At 34.8% G+C, this 12,535-nt stretch overlaps 1 non-coding gene across 1 annotated transcript; it reads right to left on the reverse strand.

Moving 5' to 3' along the window:
• Positions 1-11,665: 11,665 nt before the first annotated feature.
• On the reverse strand, positions 11,666-11,829 carry LOC112859201 (U1 spliceosomal RNA). The gene has a single exon (XR_003223500.1). It is a non-coding gene; the product is annotated as a U1 spliceosomal RNA (small nuclear RNA).
• Positions 11,830-12,535: the final 706 nt, after the last annotated feature.

Below are 12,535 nucleotides of genomic sequence, written 5' to 3' on the forward strand. Positions count from 1 at the left end.
TGCCAGTTCACCCTGCAGGTATTGGGACTTAACAGCCTCCGAGGTCACAGGTGTCAGATCCTTATAAACAATTTCTTTATATATATGCCCACATCCAGTTGGCTCTGTTGCTCTGGAGAACCCTTCCTTAATACAATGTTATAAATGTTTCAATTTGGAAAACAGTATAGTTGATTTTTCTATTTATATTCTTTCTTTTTAAGCAAAAGATTCCAGTATATATATAAGTCAAGACAAACATCTATTTTTGATAGCAATTCAAATGAAAGCCAAACTTCAAAATACTTCTTTTGTATGCTGTATTTTTTCCTTAAAAGGGTTTCCGAAAGTGGCATATACTAAAAGCTAATAGTACACTTCAGCTTTTAGAGTGTACTTTTAATAAAAAGGTGAAATAACTTATAAGTCACCAACATCAGATCTTTTCCCATAGTTGCTTATTCGTGTAGCTTATAAAAAGAATTAGATCTTGTTTTGATTTGCTGAAATAGAAGCTTTTTGACTTTATTAAAAGTTATTTTCATGATTTGTATAATTCTGGGTAATTATAAAAAAGGCAAGTTCCAAAATGTAGCTCTCCAAATTGTGTAAAATAAGAAAGATCGCTAATTTATGGCTATGATAGGTTAAAAAAAATGTAAAACTATGAATGGGGCTGTAATACATATTCTTGTTAAAAAGATTCTGCAAAATACAAATCAAATAAATAACAGAGCTTGTGAAGAAATTAAAATTTGAGCAGATGTTAGTGAAAACATACTTGAGGTATTTATCTTATCTTAATTTTTGCTAAAACAAAGCAGAATGCAAATAGTTGCTCATTTGTAGATTGCTTCTTATGTACTTCCTTTGCTGAAAACTTTAGTGAAATTAGACAACACACAGGCCACACTTCTGGACGGTTATAAAAAAAGGATTTTTAATCATGGGACGATCAAAAAAATATATCATACCACACTTGAAAAGCTTTTACCAGCCTTTAGCATTCTTCAGATTTCACTAGGACACCTCTGCTGCCTAATTTATTTGTTGTAAACATTTCTGATAAAGAAACTAATACCTTCCTTCACATCCCATTTTGTTTTGTCTCTGGATTATCATACACTTCCCAACCAGCAACATTTTGAAACACGTACGTGTACCTACAATTCTTCCTTCTGAAAGCTATCTTCAAAGTGGTCATTCTCACCCTTGTCTCCCTACTTTTATATCCATCATTGTGATTTTCTCTATTGACAATTTCCATATTTTCCTGAAGAAAACTCCAGTTTTATCTCTACTTTATATACTCTATATACACGTTCAACAGCCTGGATATTAATCTGCTCCTTTGTAACTGTGATTTATAGCTACCGCCATTTTTGTTTTTTCTTAGTAGAGTGCAGACAGTAAACAGGGTGTTATCTTTGATTTGATTTTCAATAAAACACTCTCCTTCCCTTATATACTTTGATGCCCTTCTTGCCACTTTGTTGCTCGTCTTTGATTTGTTTTCATCTTGTTCTATATCATCTGCTATTACCGTCATCATTTTCTTTTGGGGAGTCTTTCTTCTTCAAAATCAGCTTCTTTGCTTAACTTCATCTTTGTTTCCTGCAGCTTCAGTCTCGATAACCCCATCCTGCCTGATTCTGCAGGTCCTGTTTTACAGGAACAACAGCATGGGTACTTTATTTTTGATTTAGTAGTTTTCCTGTATCCCTAAGATTCTGTGACCAATCTCTTTTTTGTTCTTTTCTTTTTCATATTAACTTGCCTATTTTGTTCTAGCTGCTTTTCTGTAGTACAGATGGGTTGATTCATCTTAAACTTCTGTTATTGCCTGCCTTAAAATGTTAACCAGCCACATGCCTAGGGATCTACTGTGATAATACCTTCTTTATTCAGCATCTGTTCATAGTCACATAAGAATATTTCTCAAGTAGAGTCATACCTATTCATAGTTCTCATCTTCAAAGAAGACCAGTAGATTGTGAGGTTCCAATGCTTCAAAACACACTAAATCTTGAATAGTTTAATATGCTAAGTTATTATTGGAATCTGCCTAAATCATTCTCAACAAGCGAGAGCTCCACAAGTGAAGACATGAATTGGTGAAGGCCATGAAGCTTCCTGAGAAAACTTCATGATGTTTCTAGGAATGTCAAATTTGAAACAAGAGACTCCCTTTTTTCCCAGCTCTGGGCCATTTTTATTTTTTTGGTAATTATGTAATTCCTTTCTTAAAATAATGCACACAATATTATTTCTTAAAATAATAAACCACAAATTGTTGATGTTTTTCAAGCACCTAAGGAAAACTCATCACAGCCATATGAGACAGGAGTAGAATTCTGGGCTTCAAGCTGTTTGTATAACTAAATGGAACTTCATTAGGAAAGTTAATCATCTCTTCTTTGCTTTAGTACAGGGATATTATCAGTTGGTCTACTTGTGGATTGTTATTATACTGAGACTCAAAGTCAGAACTTTTATTATATTGAAGCTCAAATTCAGCTAAATTTATAATGAGACAGTTTTTTTTTTACATTTTCATAAATAATGTATAAATCTATATGATGCGTATTAGGATCTGATCTCCTCTCTAACAAATTGATAAAACCAAGAACACAAAAACTGAAAGGGTAATCATCAATTTTAACCTATATTGAGTAAAACTAAAATTTATTTTTTTTGATTGACTCTCCAAACTGTTAAAGCATTTCCAAAGCATATGGCTTGAGGCACTTCTATATAGTCAAATTCTTGTTATGCTTTCCAGAACTCTTCAACAGTTAAAGTAGTAAAAGCTATTGCTGTCCTCATGAACATCCTTTCCTTGGCGTGTTATTTTAGTACCAACAAATGGTAATGTTTTAAAATTTCTACAAAGCTGTTTTAGGCTCAAACTTAATATTTCATAAGATTATGTATCCTTGATATCTGTGGCCCATTTGCAAGTTTTGTGTACTGGAAGTGAAGTCAACAACTCTCTGTAAGCAGAACTTTTTTTTTAGATTTTTATTTTCATATATCTTTATTTATTTATTTATTTATTTATTTATTTATTTTACTGTAGAACTAGTTGGCTGATGAAAGCACAGAGATTTTGCATATACGTTTCTGGTATTCTTTCACTGGATTTTCTTGTCATTCTGACCACAGGGCCTAATGATGGCCTGTGACTGTGCTCACAGTGAGCCTCATAAAAGAGATGAAGAAGTCATCCTCTTGACATGATACTGGAACTGCTTCCCCAACATGGCATCCATTGCTTCCTCATCCTTATCCCTCTTCCTGATGTTGCTCTTACCACAATCCTGATCACTGTTCCCACTCCCAGTGTGCAAGCTTCATGGGCTGTGGCTCTAATTGTGCTACCACTGCTGGAACCAACTCTGACTTGCCTGTTTCTAAAGTTCACTGCAGAGTTTAATAGCAAACTTACTATTTATGTCATAGAAATGTTTCTCACATGTCTGACACAAACATCTTTATCCCCAGGGATGCTTCCCAAATACACAGATTTCTAGAACCCAAGACCAACTGAATCAGAATCACTTATTAAATGCATCTAGAATATATATTAAAAAAATAATGTTTATTTATTTATTTATTTGAGAGAGAGAGAGAGAGACAGAGGATGAGCAGGGAGGGGCAGAGAGAGGGAGACACAGAATCCGAAGCAGGCTCCAGGCTCTGAGCTGTCAGCACAGAGCCCGATGCGAGGTTCGAACCCACGAACTGTGATATCATGACCTGAGCCGAAGTCAGAGACTTAACTGACTGAGCCACCCAGGCACCCCTAGAATTTACATTTTTGTTTAGAATTCTATAAAGTTCCCATTTTATTTTAAAGAAAAAGTTTAACGAATTTGTGCTCACGAGCATGAAGAAATACCAAGTATTATCTCTATATCTGCCTTATTTGGAAAAAAACATAAATGCTTTGTTCACTTTCAATCTTCCCAAAATAAGAAAATAAATTTAAAGTTGTTATTCATTATTCGGTATGACCACAACTGGGCAGGGTACTCCTATCAGTCACTTCATATGTCTTTGACAAGCCTACAGATGGCTACCTTGACCTCAGACATCATTTTAGATCCATTTAATTATGGACACAAGAGTAGAGACAAATGGCTTAAAGTGTAGTATCTCAGGCTCAACACTCTACTATGGAAAATATCATAGCCTTATAGTCTTTTGTATACACCTGAGAAGACTGTTCTTTGTCCTGCGATATGAGAATGAAATAAATGACTTCTCCATAGGTAGAAAAGTTAAAAGAAATAAGAAAGCTATGGAGGCAGAGGAGGCAAATCTATATCTTGTATTAAAGTAAGTTGGGTAGCTCAGTCACTTAAGTGTCCAGCTCCTGATTTTGGCTCAGTCATGATCTCTCAGTTTGTGAGTTTCAGCCCTTCGTTGGGCTCTGTGCTGACAGCTCAGAGCCTGGAACCTGCTTTGGTTTCTGTATCGCCCTCTTTTTCTCTGCCCCTCCTCCGCTCACACTCTGCCTCTTTATTTCTCTCAAAAATGAATAAACATTTTTAGAAAAATTTAAAAAAAATAGACCCTGTTAGAGAGCAAAAAAAAAAAAAAAAAAAAAAAAAACAATTTAAACAGAGGTGGAAAGTTATACAAAGATTCTATTTGTAATTGATGTTTGAATTGTTGTCTGAAGAGAGAGCCAGAGTTACCCATGTAAGAGAAAAGAGAATGTGGGGAGGTTTGATAGGAACAATAATTTGTTAAATAAAAAGAACTGAAAAAAATCTCAAATGTGACTAGATCATAATGAGCTGCATTGCTTAGAACCATAGCATAATACTAATTTTCATTTTAAAGTGTTTATATCAACTTTAGTTAAAAATAAGTATTATAATTCTACAAAGTTCCCATTTGGACAAAAACTATAATCACATAAGTAATGAGAGATAATTCAAAATTATATCAGGAGAGCAATTAAAGAGTCTTTGGTTTTTTTTTAGGGTTGAATAATATCCCATTGTTTGAATGCATCACAGTTTATTCCTTTACAAATGAAGGACATTTTGAATGCTTCCAATTTGGGGAAATAATGCATTAAGTTGCTACAAACATCTGTGGCCAGGTTTTGTGTGTTGGTCCTAAGTTTCCAACTCCTTTGGGTAAATACCAAGGAGTGAGATTGCTGAGTATGTGTAGTTTTGTTACAAACTACCAAACTGGCTTTGAAAGTGGCTGTATCATTTTTTATCCCCACCAGCAATGAGTGAGTATTCCTGTTTCTGGAGCATTTTGGATTTTGGCCATTGTTAAAGATTTGTAGTAGTATTTCATTGCTTTAATTTGCATTTTCCTGCTAACACATGATGTGGGATCTTTTCATGTTTACTGAAGTATGCTTTTTTTTTCTTTATTTCAGAAAATATATTTTAGTTCCAGAAATTAATTAGTATATTTTTAGGTCTTTTATTTCTCTCATTATCAAGCTGATGTTTTCCTCCACCTTCCTGAACATATGTAGTGTATTTTTAATAGCTCTTTTAATGCCTTTGGCCTCTACCTCTAAAATCTGTATCTTTCCAAAATCTGTTTCTGTTGACTGGTTGATTTCCTTATTATGGGTTGAATATTCTTACTACTTTGCTTCTGTGATAATTTTTTTTTTTTTGAAAGCCAGATACAGTGCATTCTACATTATAGAATACTGAATACTTTGTATTCTTTTAAATATTATTAAACTCTGTTCTGGAATTCAGCTATGTTACTGAAAAGGCTTTGATCCTCAAGAAGCTTGCTTGTAAGCTTTGTTTACTGATCAGACAAAATCTGCAGCTGTCCTGGAGGCAACACCCAACTGAGGACTTCACTTGCATTTTGTGTTTGGAGGTCTTTCCAGTCTGACTATTATATACCTGATGTATTTGCAGCCTTCCGTGAGCACTGAGGATTTTTCTACCTGTTCTTATTCAGGGGTACGTTCCCTGACCTCATTTATATTTATGCTGTTCACGTGTCAGTGCTATTCAGTATTCAGCAAAGAGTTGAGAGGAACACTGTGGACTTCCAGGGCCTTCTCTGCAATTCTCTTCTCTCTGATGCTCTGTGCCATCTCTAGACATCTGGGTTTACGTGAGTTCTGAATCTTGTCAACTCCGCAGAACCTCTCGTCATTTTTAGCGTACCTTCTCCCTGCACCACAGCCTGGAAATGGCAGGCAGTTAGCTTAGCCAATTACATGGCTCATCTCATTTGTTTCCCTTCCCTTCGGATTTAATGTCCTGTACTACTGATTGTCCAGTTTCTGAAAACTGTTGCTTTTTTATGTTTTGTCTAGCTTGTCACTTCTTTAAGGTGAAATGATAATTCTTTTCCAGTTTATTCTATCATAGAGAGAGATGGAATTCTCAATATTATGTCTGAAAACTAATTTGTTAAAAATATGCTTTGCAAGGAAGAACACATTTCACATGTTTTTTCTACTCTGAAAACTCTAAACTCGGGGATTTTTATAATGGTTGACTTCATTATGATATCAGCTATTTTATATTTATCAGCTAAATACCACAAGTTTTATTAGAGTATTCAACCAAATATCCCTCCAGGTAGAAATGATAATAATCATTAAATGGCAGGTATATACAACCTGAATGAACTTCACAGGTGGAACCAAAGAAGCTAGATAAAAAAAAGAACATCTATTGTGTGAGTCTATGTATGTAAATATCAAAAGCATGCAAAAGTAATCTATGGTAATATAAGTTGGAATCACAGTTCCTTTGGAGACAAAAGAATGAGTAGTGATTAAATAGAGCAAAATGGGAGACGTCTTGGGTGCTGCTAATGTATTTCTTAATATGTCTTGCAAATATTTTCTCCAGTACTTTTTAACTTAAATTGGTTTGTGATATTTTAATCATAGGAAAGATTCTGATTTATATCTAGTGATATTTACAAATACTTGATTTTTTTTTTAATTTCAGCTTTGTATTACTCTTGTATTTTTCTAAAACATTTAGGTTAATTTTTAGAATTTAATTTAAATCTATGCTTCACTCGAAATATATGTTGAAGACAAGAGTGAGATAACATCTTTTTATTATTATGTTTTCTTTGTCAATAGGTAGCTAGTTGGTCTAACACCACTATTTTTCTCAAAAATTCAAAATACTGCATCTTCTGGTTTCATTTCATTCAAATTTTTCCACTAAATGTTACTACATAAAATGGATAAATACAAATATTTCATTTGAAGGCATGCAAGAAATAAGACTATATTGAAGGATGCTGGCCAAGTTTCCAGGGACAAAGGCCCAGAGAGGTAAGCATTTACAGAGAAACTCAGTGAAACCTAGTACTTTTGGTTGGGACTCGGAAGTGCTTCAGCCTAGGGGTAAGGTAAATACATAAACACACATAGACTTCTTCCTGATAGAAGAGAAATTTATCCTAGACATGAAATTATTTATTACAAAGAATTGCACAATCCCATTATCTGGCATACTGTAAAAATTTCCAGGCATATAAGAAGATAAAATAGCATGAATAAAACACAAGGGAAGAAACAGACCACAAAAACAGAAGAACTGGGGTCCAGTTATTGGAATTCTTCAAACAAGCTTCAGTATAACTTTTCACTATGCTCAAAGAGTTAAAAGCAAGATAGAGAAATTTTGCAGAGAAAATGAATGTCTAATTTTGTAAAATATAGTGATTAGATTAGAATTCAAAGGATGGCTGTAATAGCAAAAGAGATACAGATACAAAAAAATAATAATTATTGAGAATATAGTCCAGAGAAAATATACAGGAAAATGAACTAAATAAATGTAGCAATACAATACGCTTCCATTTGGGAGATTAAGTATAATTATTATTTTCATTATTACAAAACAGATTCCTAGAATCAAAGTTATTCCAATAACATATTTATGTATACTTTTATGGGTATATGTATAGACTTGGAAAGAAGTTGACTCTAAATTTTATATACAGTTTATGGGACATCAAGATGGCTCAGTTGGTTAAGTGTCCAATTCTTGACTTTGGTTCAGGTCGTGATATCCTGGTTTATGAGATTGAGCCCCACATCAGGCTCTGTGCTATAAGCCTTGAGATTCTCTTTCTCTCTCTCTCTCTCTGCCCCTCCCTTGCTCATGCTGCTCTCTCACACACTCTCTTTCTCTCAAAATAAATAAATAAGCTTAAAAAGTAAATTTTATATACAATTCCCAAAAAACTAGAATAGCTAATGTTTTTGAGAACAAAGGGGAGTAAGAAGCTCTACTGGATATAAAGACTTATTTGTGGGGAATTTAGTAATTTTAAAATGTATTATTAGCACATGAATAACCAAAGGCAACATCATAAAGAAGTTTGTATCCCTCCGCCAGTATCCAGAAATACATTTGTATAAAATACTGTGGATTGTTGCAAAGGTGAAACACTGGCATGTTTGCTAATCATGACAGTCTCCCTAGCCATTTTGAATTGTGGAAGAAGTGACACAGAATTATCTGTTGCCTCCACACAAACCCTGTCTGTTATTAAAGTAAGGGTAGTTAAGTAGTTTTTTTCTTTTCTTTTCTTTTCTTTTCTTCTCTTCTCCTTTCCTTTCCTTTTTCTCTTTTCTTCTTCTTCTTCTTCTTCTTCTTCTTCTTCCCCTCTTCCTGTTCTTCCTCCTCCTCCTCCTCTTCTTCTTCTTTTCTTCTTCCTCTTCTTCTTCTCTTTTCTTTTTTTTTTTTTTGTTTTAATTTTTTTTTTCAACGTTTATTTATTTTTGGGACAGAGAGAGACAGAGCATGAACGGGGGAGGGTCAGAGAGAGAGGGAGACACAGAATCGGAAACAGGCTCCAGGCTCTGAGCCATCAGCCCAGAGCCTGACGCGGGGCTCGAACTCACGGACCGCGAGATCGTGACCTGGCTGAAGTCGGACGCTTAACCGACTGCGCCACCCAGGCGCCCCTCTTTTCTTCTTCTTGTTAGAATTTGGGCTCTGGGAATGGAATGCCTGGGTTAAGAACTTGGTTTTGCTGCTTATTGGCTCTTCTTAGCTGACATTGTTAGTATTCTGGTTGTATCTGCTTCGATTCTTTATTACCATTATCTGTCTTTTTCTCTCCCTGCAGCACAAACTTCAGTAGGCTTTCTGGTTTTAAAGGGGAGATTGCAACTCTTAAGCAACGTGAGCCTTTCTTTTCTCATATCCAAAAAGACCCCGGAATTCTGGGTATTCATATCCCCACATTCCCCAAAGGAATGACTAGAAGGAAGAGAGGAATCAGGCTGAAACTTTCCTTTGAGGGACTTTGCATAAAATCTCACCTGCACTGGGCATTTTCCCTCTCTTGTTCTGTTTCTTCTGTACAGATTCTGATTCTCCCTTTAACTGTTTTCTTATAAACCCTGGCATAGGAGTCTTCATCTTAGACTGTTTCTGGGGAACACAAGTGAACACACTGTGTCGCATTAAACTAGTTATGGAACTTTTTCCATTTCTTCCACTGCAACAGGGATGCACAAAATTACTCACAAAATTGCTTTGGGAGTTAATACAGTTACATAAATGTTTGCTACTATATCAGGTGGATCACTCAGTGATAAGTCAATTAGTTCTGAAGCATTTTACAATGCTGGTGAGATGTGTGTGTGTGTGTGTGTGTGTGTGTGTGTGTGTGTGTTTAGAGTAATCTATATATATGTTCTGATTTGCCATAATCTCATCACTTATATATTGTAAGTGCTTCTCAGTTTCATTAAACAGTTATATTACATTTTTTCTTTATTTTATGTTATTGAATGACTTTCACGGAGGAAGGTATGTTATTGTATTTTGTCGTGTTTGGTTTTGACAAGATATCTAATCAGCTTCAATAGGAATTGATTTTACTACAATGTTATACTCATTACATATAAAGACATACATTTATGAAAAAAAAAGAAAAATCAATTGCTTTATATTTTACATCATCTAAAAATGGTCTAAAAATGGTATACATCTAGAAAATCAATGCATAAAAAGTACAAAGAATCCCAGTATATTTTTGAAAGTACAATATGACTCTTCTTTTATTTTTTTTTAATCAAAAATCCCTAATTCAAATTTTGTGAAGTGTTGCATGAGGCTCTCACCACACGATTCCTGTTAAAGTCAATGATCCCCGCTGACTATAATGGGAATCCCACAGTTACAACCCCAGGAAGGCCTTTGCACATTTAGTTATGTCTATAAAACTGCTTAGGCAATTTAGGTATTATTTTGTTTCAATAGGGAAAAAAATAATTTGGTGTTTTCAAAAGCCTTTAGTTGGCACCAAAAAGCACAATCTAAAGCAGTTTAATAAAACTTAAAAAAAAAAAAAAGAATGCTTCACATAATTGGATGTTGTGACTAAGTTTTGGCACCACTTAGTTTCACCTCATGTAATAAAATGAAGAAGTATAGGTTTATGATATGAATATTTAAATGAGAATACAACATCTAACATGAAGGCCTGGTTAGGTGACTCCTGATCACAGTACTGGAAATTTTATTGTTTTCACTACTTGTCTTCTGTCCTTTTCAAATAAGAGTGGCCCTCAAACAATGACCATTTCTTAAGCAAAGTTAGAGGAGAGAAAGAAAAATCTAAACTGTGTTACGTATACGATGATTTTCAGTCTTATTCATTTTATCTTGCTTATTTCTCTCAATTTCACTTTTTCTTTTTCCTTTTTTTTTTCTTACAAGCATACACATACACACACATACACGCACACACACACATTGAGCATGGAGATGCATAAATATCTTTCTCTTTCTAGAGAGAAGTAATCTATCATGATAGGTAAGAGCACTTTCTGTTGAGACAGACTGCTCACATGGAAACCCACTCTCATCACTTAGTATCACAATTAATTTCAATAATAGCCAAACCTCACAAATTCCTCTAATTTGTAAAATGAGGATAATAATAGGATGCATATTATAGCATTACTATGAAGAATATATGTGTTAATGTGTGGAAAGCACTTAGAACAGTGTCTTGCATATTGTATGATCTCTAATGGTAAGCTAATAGTATAGATTAGCTATATCCATATTTCAACTAGCTATTCTATATTATGCACATTTTGCCTAAGGGGAATGGGAAGGAAATGAAAATATGTACATTTTTCATAAATACAAGACACTGTGCTTGGCATTATATTCTATGTTCTGAAATATGCTACAAAGTTGTATGTATTAATATCTCTATTTTGACATATGAGGAAGCAAGTTCACAATGGTTCAGTAACATGTAGAAAGTCACAAACCTACTGATTGGTGGAGCTGTGAATCAGACTTAGATTTTCTGACAATGTATCAATTCATTTCAAAATGATGTTTATATGATGGATATATGCTAGTTAATATCCCTGAACACAACAGACAAGATACCTTCTCTGATGCTTCTCATGTTCTAGTAAGGAGACAGAAATAAACATGTTAATAGACACAATATAATTTTAACAATGATAATTCTCTTAAGAAAGCAAAATAAGTAACTTAAGAAATTATAACAAGAAAGGAGGCTTAGGGTAGATAGAGGTTATCAGTAAAAAGCGCTCAACAGAGTTAACACATGAACTGAGAAAAGAACAATGAGCAGGCATCTCTAGCCAATCTAAGTCAGGGGTTGGGGTGGGGAGCTTTCTTTTTTTTTTTTTTTTTTCTTTCAGGGGAAAGCGCGAATGCAGTCCCCCACTACCACAAATTATGCAGTCGAGTTTCCCACATTTGGGGAAATCACAGGGGTCAGCACATCCGGAGTGCAATGGATAAGCCTCGCCCTGGGAAAACCACCTTCGTGATCATGGTATCTCCCCTGCCAGGTAAGTATGGGGTGGGGAGCTTTCAAAGAAGAGAGAACTAGAAGAGTGAAGCCCTTGGTGAAAGAAAGTAAGGAATTCATGATGTCAGTTTGAGCAATTGAGTGAATTCTAGTAAGGATTAATGGGAGGGAAAAGGAACTCAGTGGAAGTCAACTACAATAATTTGATATTGGACAGGTGTACAAATACAAGTGTAGAGCTTAGGCATAAAATCATCTTATGTGTATGATGTTAATTTCATTGACTACACGAAATGAAAGGACCTGAAAAAAAAATGTAGAAAAGAAGAGGGCACAAGCAGAAGTGTTGGGGTACTCCAAATTTTAAGATCAGGCTGAATAATTTTTCAGTAGAAGAAACAGGGAAGGGACAGAGGAAGACACATTGTATTGTCATAAAAACAAAAGGAAACAAGTTTTTCCAAGAGTCATTGAAAGATCACCTGTATGAGAAGCTATTAAATGGTCAAGCACGATGAGAACAGAGGAGAGTTTGCCACCTGGATTTCAGTGATGAATGTGGAGCAGTGTGGTAAGAGGTTGGATTGCTCAAGATTAAGGGGAGACATGGAGGTGGGGAATTAGAGGAAGTTGGTTGGGACTGCTCTTTCAGTGAGTAGTCTGGAACAGGAGCAGAGACCTGATTTAGGAGTAGCTAAAGAGAAATCATCTGGTAAATGTAAGAACACATTGGGAAAAAAAGAGATTATATTGT

The sequence above is a fragment of the Puma concolor genome, chromosome B1, assembly GCF_028749965.1.
Source record: "Puma concolor isolate L17-30 chromosome B1, mPumCon1.1.hap2, whole genome shotgun sequence".
In the NCBI taxonomy this organism is placed as follows: Eukaryota; Metazoa; Chordata; class Mammalia; order Carnivora; family Felidae; genus Puma; species Puma concolor.